A 12,794-nucleotide genomic window follows, 5' to 3' on the forward strand; every position below is an offset into this window, starting at 1 on the left:
AATTCTTGGGTTACCGAATAGATAAGGAAGGCATCCATCCAACTGAGAGCAAAGTGCGAGCCATTAGAAAGGCTCCAACCCCCAAAAACAAAACACAATTACAAGCATTTTTGGGGCTTGTAAACTTCTATGCGGTATTTTTAAAAAATAAGGCAACGGTAGCCGAACCGCTACATAAACTGCTAGCGAAAAAAGCTGTTTGGACTTGGGGCAGGGTTGAGGCTAAGGCATTTGAAGGCGTTAAGAATCTCTTGTCCAGCGATAGCCTTCTAGTTCAGTACAATGGGACATTGCCACTAGTACTAGTTTGTGATGCATCACCCTACGGGGTAGGGGCTGTCCTTAGCCACAGGTTACCGAACGGTTCAGATGCCCCTATCGCATATTTTTCCCACACGATGTCCGCAGCGGAAAGGAACTATAGCCAACTGGACCGGGAAGCCCTGGCTATAGTTTCTGGGGTTAAAAAATTCCACGAGTACCTGTTTGGGTGTCAATTTGAAATAGTCACAGACCACAGACCTTTATTGGGACTCTTAGCGGGGGATCGTCCAACACCGGTTGCATTATCACCCAGGCTGACCCGTTGGACTATTTTCCTGGCAGCATATTTGCACAAACTGTCTCACCGACCGGGCAAGGACTTGGGACATGCGGACGCTTTAAGTAGATGCCCGTTGCCAGAGACTATTGAAGACCCGACCCCAGGGACGCCCGTCTTGTTAATTGACTTTTTAGACTCTGGCCCAGTCACATCTACGGAAGTGACTAGGGCATCTTACAAAGACATTGTCGTAAGAACTGTGATCGGTTGGGTGCAGAGGGGATGGCCCGCTGCACCGGGGGATCGTTTCAAAGAGTTTACAAAAAAGCGTTCGGAACTGTCGGTACAAGGGGGTTGTCTGTTATGGGGGGATAGAGTGGTTATTCCGGACAAATTACGAGGGCATGTGTTGGAACTATTGCATGTGGGCCACCCGGGGATTGTGAGGATGAAAAGCCTAGCGAGAAGTTACGTGTGGTTGCCACAAATGGATAAAGACATTAGCGACCGGGTAGGGAAATGCCAAGCATGTCAAGAATTAAGGCCACTACCCCCAACAGCCCCATAAGGGATTGGGAGAAACCCCAGGGTCCTTGGTCCAGGATCCACATAGATTTTGCCGGGCCGTTCCATGGGCAAACCTTCTTAATTGTGGTAGATGCCTACTCGAAGTGGTTAGAAATTTTACTCATGAAAACCACAACAGCGGAAGTGGTAATCACAGTCTTGAGGCATCTATTTGTGACACACGGGTTGCCCAACACTCTAGTGTCCGATAACGGCCCACAGTTCATGGCCACCCAGTTTGAGGGGTACTTGGCAGAAGAGGGCATCCGACATGTCCTCTCGGTACCTTTCCACCCGGCGACGAATGGACTTGCAGAACGTTTCGTACGCAGTGCCAAGGAAGCGCTATCTAGAATTAGCCCAGGAGATTTGCAATCCAAAATTGATACCTTCCTGGCAATCCAACATAGAACCCCCTGTGTGACCACCGGCCGCAGCCCAGCGGAGTTATTAATGGGTAGAAGACTCCGGTGCCCCCTAGATTGGTTAAACCTAACATACTCCCCTGATAGGTACCAAAGCATAAAGGGAAGAACCAGAACAATGACAACAGGTGACCCGATATGGGCACATAACTATAGTGAGGGCCCAGCGTGGCTAAAGGGAACAATTGTAGGAGTGACGGGCCCAAAGTCATACATAGTGGACATGGGGGACGGCCGAGTGTGGAGACGCCACATAGATCAATTATGAAAAAGAATACAAAACAATCCAGAAACCAAATAGCCAGATCCTGACTACACAATATTTGAACCAACAGCTAACTCAACCCCGAGGCGATCGGAGGACTTAGCTGAGTCTGAAGAAGTCCAGCGACGCCAACCGGCTCCTCCGGAGGACAGCAGGGACGACTTTGCCAATAATCCAGGGCCGGATGGCTCAGAGGAGGAGCTGGGAGGAGCTGGGAGGGACAAACAGACCCTTCAACCAGCTCGACTCACTCCCAGGGAATGAATTGCGCAGGTCAGAGTTAGGAGACGCCCTGTCTACCCGCGTGACTACGTGGAAAAATAACATGCAAATGTTATGCAAAAACTATGTAAATATAGTAAAAAGTGTTCTGGGAGGGGAGGAGTGTAATGTATTTGAATTTTAAGAGGGAAATTTGGGAGGGAAAATGCACGTTGCTGATTGGCTGATGCCTCAGCCAAAATACTATTTAAAGAGGGGGTTTTGCCTGTTGGCTTTTGCTGGGACCACAATAAACCAAAGAGCTGTTGTCACTTGTATCGTCTCCTGCCTCTTCATTGCCCGAACTTAAGAGCTACTTTGAACAGTAACAAAACTGTGTGTTCTAAGGGGCTTCGTATAGGAACATGCTATATTTAAATTGTGTTGTCAGATGTTTGGTGTAGTTTTTCAATGTATTGTAATTTTTCTTCTTTGGGAACTCTGATCAGTGATAACAATAAATTAAGATTAACAAACTAATATTACAATATTTTATTTGTAAGGATGCTAATAAAATAGCTTTGTGACATGGTCCTCTTTAATGCAGTAGATACAGGTAGAAATTCCAGTCATAGCATTATAGCATTCAAAATTGTGATTGGCTAATTTTGTTAAACAACTGCAAATGATTATGGAGTTGTACAACATGATGATAATGCTGCACATTATGGTATTTAAGTATTATGGTAGTCCTTTCTAGTGCCCTTCATTTGTAAATTCTGCAGTAAATCCTTGGTTAAAAAGGCTACATTATAAGCAGATTAGATGACAATCAATGGAAAAAATAATATTGTACTATCAATATCAAGGTGTTGGTAACCACCTTTAAAGCGCTCCATGGCATAGGGCCGGGTTATCTACGGGACCGCCTACTGCTACCGAATACCTCTCACCGACCTGTGCGCTCTCACAGAGAGGGACTCCTCAGGGTGCCGTCAGCTAGACAGTGTCGTCTGGCGACGCCCAGGGGAAGGGCCTTCTCTGTGGGGGCTCCCACCCTCTGGAACGAACTCCCCCCAGGACTCCGTCAACTTCCGGACCTCCGAACCTTCCGTCGCGAGCTTAAGACGCATTTATTCATCTGTGCAGGACTGGCTTAGATTTTAGATTTTAAATTTAGATTTTAAATTTATAGATTTTTAAATTTACAGGGGTTTAAATTTGGTTTTAAGATTTATATTTATATTTTTAATATTTGGCATTAGAATAAGTTTTTTAATAGTTATTTTAATTGTATATAAATGTTTTATGTGCCTGTGAACCGCCCTGAGTCCTTCGGGAGATAGGGCGGTATACAAATTTGAATAAATAAATAAATAAATAAATAAATAAATAAACAATGTTCTATTCTGCAAAAATCTTATCTCTCAATATTTTCATACAACAGTATTTGTATTACCATACACTATTAGATTATTGAACTAAAGAAACAAAACCATAATCCACCTTCAGAGAAGGCTATGTTAATGATTGTACCTTAGTGTCTAAGCCAACATGAAAGACCTTGTTTTTTAAAAGCAATCTATACAACTTTAGAACAGAATAAATGAACTAAACATATACCAATCTTCAAGTTGTTAACCATCTTAAAGGAAGACCTACATTTGGAGCTACATAACTATGATACAAGAAAAGTATGGACAGAACGATTAGATAAACTTTAGGTAAATGACCTTAAAACCAAGATCAAACTTCTGTGGCTGAAAAAGATGAGAAAAAAAGGTTGAAATTTAAGCCCAGGGGCAAATATGCATACAGAGAGACAAATTGTGTGTGTGTGTGTGTGTGTGTCTGTGTTTTGTGGGTAGTCGGGTGGCTAAGTATGAATCAATTCCTATATTTTGCAACAGCCAGATCTTCTACATATAAAACAATTTTTTTTTGTCTGAAATAAATCATTTAATCTAGCTGTATCATGTTTGTGAACTTCTGCTTTAAGAAGTTCTTCAGTGTAGGATTAAATGTCTGGAAAACTGAGATTTACTACTATGCCTGGTTGGTGTAAAGGATGATTGCAGTATGACAAAATCTGACATACCTTGGATAATTCTTAAAAAACGTAACTTCTTAAATTGGCTCTCCCAACCACTAACTTACTAGTATTTTCCATTTTTTTCATCAATTTTTTTATTGCTTTATTTTATAACAGTACTGTAAATCACTTTGAGATATTTATTTTGTATAAATGTTTTAATAACTAATCAATGCATTTTAATAAATATATTCACTGGCACCATTTGAATAGTGCTTGCAAATTATTTGGGACACAAATCCTCATTATAACAATAAAACTTCATTGAAAAAATGTTTTTCTAAAATCAATAGGAGTCTTGTCTGAATATGGGTGCTTAGGTTTGAATGGCTCTCTAATATTAATTTAAGTACTACATGCAACTGCAGCTCTGTATAAACTTACTTTTTTTATTGGCCAAGTGTGATTGTACACACAAGGAATTTGTCTTGGTGCATATGCTCTCGGTGTACATAAAAGAAAAGGTACCTTCATCAAAATACAACACTTACAACACTTAATGATAGTCATAGGGTACAAATTTAACACTTAATGATACAACACTTAATGATAGTGACAAATAAGCAATCAGGAAACAATCGTAAGGATCAGTATAAATCGTAAGGATACAAGCAACAAAGTTAGAGTCATAAGTGGAGGGAGATGGGTGATGGGAACGATGAGAAGATTAATAGCAGTGCAGATTTAGTAAATAGTTTGACAGTGTTGATGGAATTATTTGCTAAGCAGAGTGATGGCATTCAGGAAAAAACTGTCTAGTTGTTCTGGTGTGCAGTGCTCTACAGCTTCGTTTTGAGGGTAGGAGCTGAAACAGTTTATGTCCAGGATGTGAGAGATCTGTAAATATTTTCACAGCCCTCATGCAGTAGACAGATCCTCAATGGAAGGCAGGTTGGTAGCAATTGTTTTTTCTGCAGTTCTAATGATCCTCTGAAGTCTGTGTCTGACTTGTTGGGTTGCAGAACCACACCAGACAGTTATAGAGGTGCAGATGACAGACTCAATAATTCCTTTTTAGAACTGGATCAGCAGCTCCTTGGGCAGTTTGAGCTTTCTGAGTTGGTGCTGAAAGAACATTCTTTGTTGTTCTTTTTTGATGATGTTTTTGATGTTAGCTGTCCAATTTAGATCTTGTGATACGGTAGAACCTAGAAATTTGAAGGTTTCTACTGTTGATACTGTGTTGTTTAGTATTGTGAGAGGTGGAAGTATGGAAGGATTTCTCCTAAAGTCTACCACCATTTCTATGGTTTTGAGTGTGTTCAGTTCCAGATTGTTTTGGTTGCACCATGAGGCTAGTCGTTCAACCTCCTGTCAGTATGCGAATTCATCATTGTCTTGAATGAGACCGATCACTGTTGTGTCATCTGTGAACTTCAGTAGTTTAACAGATGGATCATTGGAGATGCAGTCATTGGTATACAGAGAGAAGAAAAGTGGGAGAGCACACAGCCTTGGGGGGGGGGCTGTGCTAATTGTACAGGTATCTGATATAATTTATATAAAAGAATACAGTCACATTTTCTGAGAGCCATATTAATCATATTTTTCTGCAGTGTAAATTTTATAGTTGGTGAATCATCGACGGCAGCTCGGGAATTCATGGCTTCCATGACGGCCTTGGACCTGACCCAGTTAGTTACTGGTCCCACACACACAGGGGGAAACATGCTGGATCTGATCTTTGTCTCAGGACGGTGGTTGAATGATCTAGAATTAGGGGACTTAGTCATTAATCCCCTGTCATGGTCTGATCATTCGCTCCTTCGACTTGAATTCAGAACCGCCAACCCACACCGCAGGCAGACGGAACCAGTTTGCTGGTTCCATCCCAGGCACCTGATGGACCTGGAGAGGTTTCTGACGGAGCTTGGGCCATTCCCTGAGGATCTGGCTCATGGCTCTGCGGAAGAACTAGTCGCTGCCTGGGAAAGGTCGGCGACTGGGGCTTTGGACCGAGTCGTGCCTTTGCGGCCTCTGACCTGGCGCCGATCTCAACCAGCTCCTTGGTACTCCGAGGAGCTGGGAGAGATGAAGCGTCGGAAAAGACGCCTAAAAAGTGATTGGAGGGCTAGCCATTCTGAACCTGACCGAACACTAGTTAAGTCTCATATTCAGACCTATCTGGTGTCGATAAGAGTGGCAAAATGTGAGTATTTTTCCACTCTTATTGCATCGGCAGATAATCGCCCATCCGCCCTGTTTAGGGTGACTTACTCCCTACTTCATCAGGGGGCGTGGGAGGACCCCTTACAGGGTCGTGCTGAGGACTTCGGACAATATCTGCATGATAAAATCGCTCAGATTCGGGATGGGATGGACTCTGATTGGGTGGGTTCAGGTGGGATGATGGAGGACATTCTTGGTGAGGTTATCTGGGATGAGTTTGAGCCTGTGGCTGCTGAGGACATGGACAGGATACTGGGGAGGTTGAATGTGACCACATGTTTATTGGACCCGTGTCCCTCCTGGTTGGTACTGGCCACATAGGAGGTTACACGAAGCTGGTTACAGGGAATTGTAAATGCTTCTTTGAGAGAGGGTGCCTTCCCATCTGCCTTGAAGGAGGCGGTGGTGAGGCCCCTCCTCAAGAAGCCTTCCCTGGATCCAGCTGTGTTATCAAATTACCATCCGGTCTCCAACCTTCGCTTCTTGGCGAAGGTCGTTGAGAGTGTGGTGGCACAACAACTTCCTCGGTACCTGGAGGAAACTGTCTATTTAGACCCGTTCCAGTCCGGGTTCCGACCTGGTTACAGCACGGAGACGGCTTTGGTCGCGTTGGTGGATGATCTCTGGAGGGCCCGAGATAGAGGTTGTTCCTCTGTCCTGGTCATATTAGACCTCTCAGCGGCTTTCGATACCATCAACCATGGTATCCTGCTGTGACGATTAGAGGGATTGGGAGTGGGGGGCACCGTTTATCGGTGGTTCTCCTCCTATCTCTCTGATCGGTCGCAGATGGTGTTGGCGGGGGGGCAGAGGTTGACCGCAAGGCATCTCACTTGTGGGGTGCCGAAGGGGTCAGTTCTCTCACCTCTCCTGTTCAACATCTATATGAAGCCGCTGGGGAAGATCATCCGTGCTTTTGGGGTGCAGTATCAGCAGTACGCTGATGATACTCAGCTGTACGTTTCCACCCTGGACCACCCCAATGAAGCCGTCAACATGATGTCCTGGTGTTTGGAGGCCGTGTGGGTCTGGATGGGGAGGAACAGGCTTTGACTCAATCCCTCCAAGACTGAGTGGCAGTGGATACTGGCGTCCCAGTACAGTCAGCTGGTTCCATCGCTGGCTGTTGGTGCCAAGTCATTGGCTCCTATGGAGAGGGTTCACAACTTGGGTGTTCTCCTGGATGCTCGGCTGTCATTAGAAGACCACATGACAGCCGTCGCCAGGAGGGCCTTTTATCAGGTACGCCTGATTCGCCATTTGCGCCCCTTCATAGACCGGGATGCCTTGTGCACGGTCACTCATGCCCTCGTCACTTCCCGCCTGGACTACTGTAACGCTCTCTACATGGGGCTCCCCTTGAAGGGCACCCGGAGGCTCCAACTGGTCCAGAATGCGGCTGCGTGGGTGACACCTCTCCTGCACAGGCTGCACTGGTTGCCGGTGGTCTTCCCAGTGCAATTCAAGGTGTTGGTAACCACCTTTAAAGCGCTCCATGGCTTAGGGCCGCGGTACTTATGGGACTGCCTGCTGCCACCGGTAATCTCCTATCGACCTGTGTGCTCCCACAGGGAGGGTCTCCTCAGGGTGCCGTCAGCCAAACAATGTCGGCTGGCGACCCCCAGGGGGAGAGCTTTCTCTGTGGGGGCTCCTACCCTCTGGAACGAGCTTCCTCCGGGGTTACGATCACTCTCCGACCTCCGGACCTTCCGACGTGAGCTCAAGACCCTATTGTTTCATCGCGTAGGGCTGGCCTAATGTGTAATGTGTTGTTTTTTAATTGGGGTTTTATTATTTGATTTTAAAGATTCTTAATTGTTAGCCAAAATTTAATTAGATTTTTATATTGTTTTTCATTTATTTATGACTATTGTGAATTCTGTTTTTATGTTGGCTGTGAACCACCCTGAGTCCTTCGGGAGATGGGCGGTATAGAAATCTAATAAACCTAAACCTAAACCTAACCTATGGAGTATTTTGCTCCTAGGTAATCAAAACCTTAGATAGCCTACTGTTTATGTTAGCCAATAGTATTTAGAATAGACAAATCCTCTGAAATTACATATTCAAAGCAACATTCTGAGCCCGAGAGATAAATCTGTGGCATTGTTGATTTTAATTGTATGTGTTTTAACAGTTTGATTTTATGCTTATTTTTATTGTAGGCCACCTAGAGTCACTTTACTGTGAGATGGACAGTTATACAAATGTGATAAATAAAATGTTTAGACCTGATTCTTCACTTAATTAAAAGTGTATTGTCAGATGGTATTTGTTCCAATTTTTATGAACTGGTCTTGGATGGTAATAAAATATTCTTTGATATCAACAATTGCCATTTTAAAATGGCTTAGTTGGAAAATTGTTTTTTTATTTATAATTGAGAAGTTAATAATAAACAAAGGCTAAAGATCAAATTCATTTTAATCTACTTTATCCCCTAAGAAATTAATAGATTTTGGTAACTTAATTTACATGAGTCAAATGAGCATAAGCATTCTTATTAGTTGTAATTATATGAACATAATATGATCCCTTTTCCCCAACAGCTTGCATTAAGTGAAATACAACTTGTAAAATTATATTCATATTATTTTCTAGCTTTCATTTTCATGTGACTTTTGTATGTCATACTAACGGATCCATGTGCTTGTAGTTTTGATGCTATTATTGTTGGTAGGACCAACTTTAATTATGCATTTCTTCTCTTTTCTTAACCCAATATCCATCTTTAGGGCTACAATAGGTCTGAAGTCTGTTCCTCCAAGTGGTGGCCCTGGCCCTATAAACAAAAATATATGGTGACTGAACACAGACAAACAAGATGGGAGGTGGGCAGAATTGTAAAAACTTTTTATCAAATTTTAGTGTAAAAATTGGCATCAAATTCAGACCTAGCATGACAAAATAACCTAAAATGGGTCATTTGTGTAAAAAGAATGTCAATATTTTATTTTAAATTAGTATAGAATCATTGTGATGAAGATATAATAGGAGTATGTGCATTTTAATTTATTTCCCTTCTCTCCAAATTTAAAGGCCCTTCATGAAAAAATTGAAATAAATATTTGATGCAATCTAGTGCTTTAAATCTTGAGTTAAGTTTTGGTGGTCCATTGCCATGGTCTGTGGCCACAAAAGATATTTAAAGTCGGTCTGTGGTGAATAAAAGAGAATCACTGCTATAGGGGGAAATAAGTTAGAACAGAATAGAACAGAATAACAGAATAACAGAGTTGGAATGGATCTTGAAGGTCTTCTAGTCTAGCTAAAGTAGGAAGCCCTATACCATTTCAGACAAATGGTTGTCCAATCTCTTCTTGAAAACCTGCACTGTTGAGTATTCCAACTTCTGGAGCATTGATTAATTGTCTTAACTGTCAGTAAATTTCTCCTTAGTTCTAAGCTGGTTATCTTCTTGATTAGTTTCCACCCATTGCTTCTTGACCTACCTTCAAGTGCTTTGGAGATTAGGTTGAGCCTCTTCTTAATGACAGCCCTTAGATATTCAAACACTGTTATCATGCGACCCTTAGTCCTTCTTTTCATTACGCTAGTATCAAATTTCTCCAATCATTTTTTGTGTTTTTTTTAAAATTTGAATTTATATCCCGCCCTTCTCCGAAGACTCAGGGCGGCTTACATTGTGTAAGGCAATAGTCTCATCCTATTTGTATATTTATATACAAAGTCAACTTATTGCCCCCCCCCCAACAATCTGGGTCCTCATTTTACCTACCTTATAAAGGATGGAAGGCTGAGTCAACCTTGGGCCTGGTGGGACTCGAGCCTGCAGTAATTGTAATTGCAGGCAGCTGTGTGTTAATAACAGGCTGCATTAGCAGCCTGAGCCACTTCCCAGCCCTAGTTTTAACCTCCAGTTTTAACCTCCAGTCCCCAATCATTTTTGTTGCTCTTCTCCGCACTCTTTCTAGAGCCTTTACATCTTTTTTATATTGTGGTGACCAAAACTGGATGCAATATTCCAAATGTGGTCTTTCCAAGGCAATGAAAAGTATTAATATTTCACATGATCGCTCTATTAATGTAGCTGAGAACTGTGTTGGCTTTTTTTGGCAACACACTTCTGGCTCTTATTTAATTGATTGTCCACTAGGACTCCAAGATTCCTTTTGCAGTAACTACTATTGAACAAGGTACCACCTATTCTTATTAATGGAAGTATGCCAGTGGGGCCAGTGTCCTAAAGAAGGCTTCATTTGCTGGATTATGTAAATATGTTTTAATTTTCATTTCTGCACAGAGCAGAATGTTTGACTCAATGACCTAAGTGGTATCCTCCCATGTTATCATTCTAGGAAGATAACGTGGCATATGTTTAAGTTCATGGTCTTACTAAATTTGCTCAACTAAGCAGTTTTAATATTCAAATTATATTTCAACCCAATTAATTGGCTGTCTTCCATTTTCTTGTAGTAATAATGGTCAGGTAACAATATGAAGGAGAATATGAAATGAAATTAATGCATGAAGATCTGCCCAAAGTTTTGCACTTCTCTCAAACAAGTTATGCCTCTCTTTGGGAGTAATTCCAAGCTATTCCATATATCAGTGTTCTGGAACTTTGAATAAATTACCATCAATGTTTTATCTAAAACACCATAGAGGTTGTAGTCTTCAAAAAATCCAACTTTTCCTAAATCTCTTTAGGAAAGCTTAAATCTATGTACTTAACAACAACTTTTCCAAAACTAGTCCCTTCAAATTTAATTAATTATATTCCATCACCCCCATAAACTTAATGCAGGTGTTTTTGTAGGTGTATGTTTTTAGGGGAAATTGTATTTCAAATATCTGGAGGGCAAGCAACATTGTCCAATGATGTCATAAATTTCAGTATAAAATCCGAAGTACCTTTTGGATACTGTCCCCTTTGTGTTTTAGAAAGTTCCTAGAAAAATTTGATAACCTATAAGCTAAATGCTACATGTATAAATAATCACTTTCCTCTTAAAAGGCAATATGAGATTTGAAAGAAAGAAAAGTCTCTTAAAAGTTTTCATTAATTTGATGTGTGTTTACAGAGACTGAATACATAATTGGATTTTAGTGAATACTTTAGTTCTTACACGAACTTCTATCCTTTATGTTTAGCCCTGATATTTAATTTCAGGCAATAGTTGCTGTTAAATTTTTATTACTTTGCTGGAGTAGATGTGGGTTGGTTTTTCATTTAATTTTAATTGTACTTTATATCTCAATTTGTTATCATTTTTTCCCCAAGAATTATATGTAAAATGAATTCTAGCAAGGATTTCAGATCCCCTATTCTGTTCTCAGCTGCTATATAATTTGTGTACCTACTGTGTTGTCTTATCTTATTTATTTTTATGGCTTGATCCTTCTTACTACCCAGGAGTCTAAATGCAGCAATAGGAGCTAAACAAATCATGCCATCATTTTTCAGAAAAGAAGAGGGAGGCAATCATTTTAGTTGCATGATGCTATAATAAATAATGAGATTCATTCTTTTAAATCTTTCCTTATACCCTGCAGAGTAAAATGGATTTTTTTAATGGCATGGTATAAAAAGGGCAATTTTGTTTGCAGAATGATGATTTGATTATCATATATTTCCCATATGATCTATGTGCTGAAACAACTTAGAAACCAATTTCCATGACCATCAACTACTAAAACTGTTTGAACAAAAAGTTTTCATTTGGATTGATGGATACAGAAGAGAAAATAATGCATATATGAATGGTTTTTCTTTACCATGAGAGAAGAATTAAAACAAAATAAAAATAACATGTAGTCCTTTTAACATCTATCTCTTACCATTAGTACGTTGATGTGAAAATTATTCAGACAGAACTATTTGCTCTCAAGTTCTATACAACAGACTTAATTCTCTCTCTCTCTCTCTCTCTCTCTCACACACACACACACACACCATAGAGAATTGGAAACAGAGCAGTAGGAATGATCCCTGCTTTCTGCTTCTTCACTTCTGTGTGGGTGAAAACACAGTGGCTGTACTGAACCAGAACTTCCATTTTTAATAATCAGCCAGTTGTCTTTCCAATGGGTTTTCTAATGGGATAATAAGTGCCTTGGAGTAGAGAGAGAGAGGGAGAGGATTATGTATGCTACTCTGAACATTAAATAAATAAATGAATCCAATCCTCAATATTTGGTCCATTCAGCTAGACAAATTGGCCATCCTGCACTGTTGTGTGATTTTAAACAATTAGTTCCCTCCAAAACAAAAACACACATTAATAACATAACTTATTCAGAAGTATTATTTGAATAATACTTGATGTTGAACTGAAACTACTGTGGTCTTGTTTAGAAGCAAATCAAGACACCAAAATATGTGGTTTCCTTGATGGTTTTGGAGCTTGGTTCTTTTCTGGCAGACATTTCATTCCCCAATCTATGATAATGCTAGCACTGATGATGTTACCTAGTTTGGGTAATGAAACCTCTGCAAAAAACAACCCATCTTAGAAAGCATCAAGTACTCCTCATTTCGACCCTGAGCTACAAATATTTTCCTTTATT

The sequence above is a fragment of the Ahaetulla prasina genome, chromosome 2, assembly GCF_028640845.1.
Source record: "Ahaetulla prasina isolate Xishuangbanna chromosome 2, ASM2864084v1, whole genome shotgun sequence".
Taxonomy (NCBI): Eukaryota; Metazoa; Chordata; class Lepidosauria; order Squamata; family Colubridae; genus Ahaetulla; species Ahaetulla prasina.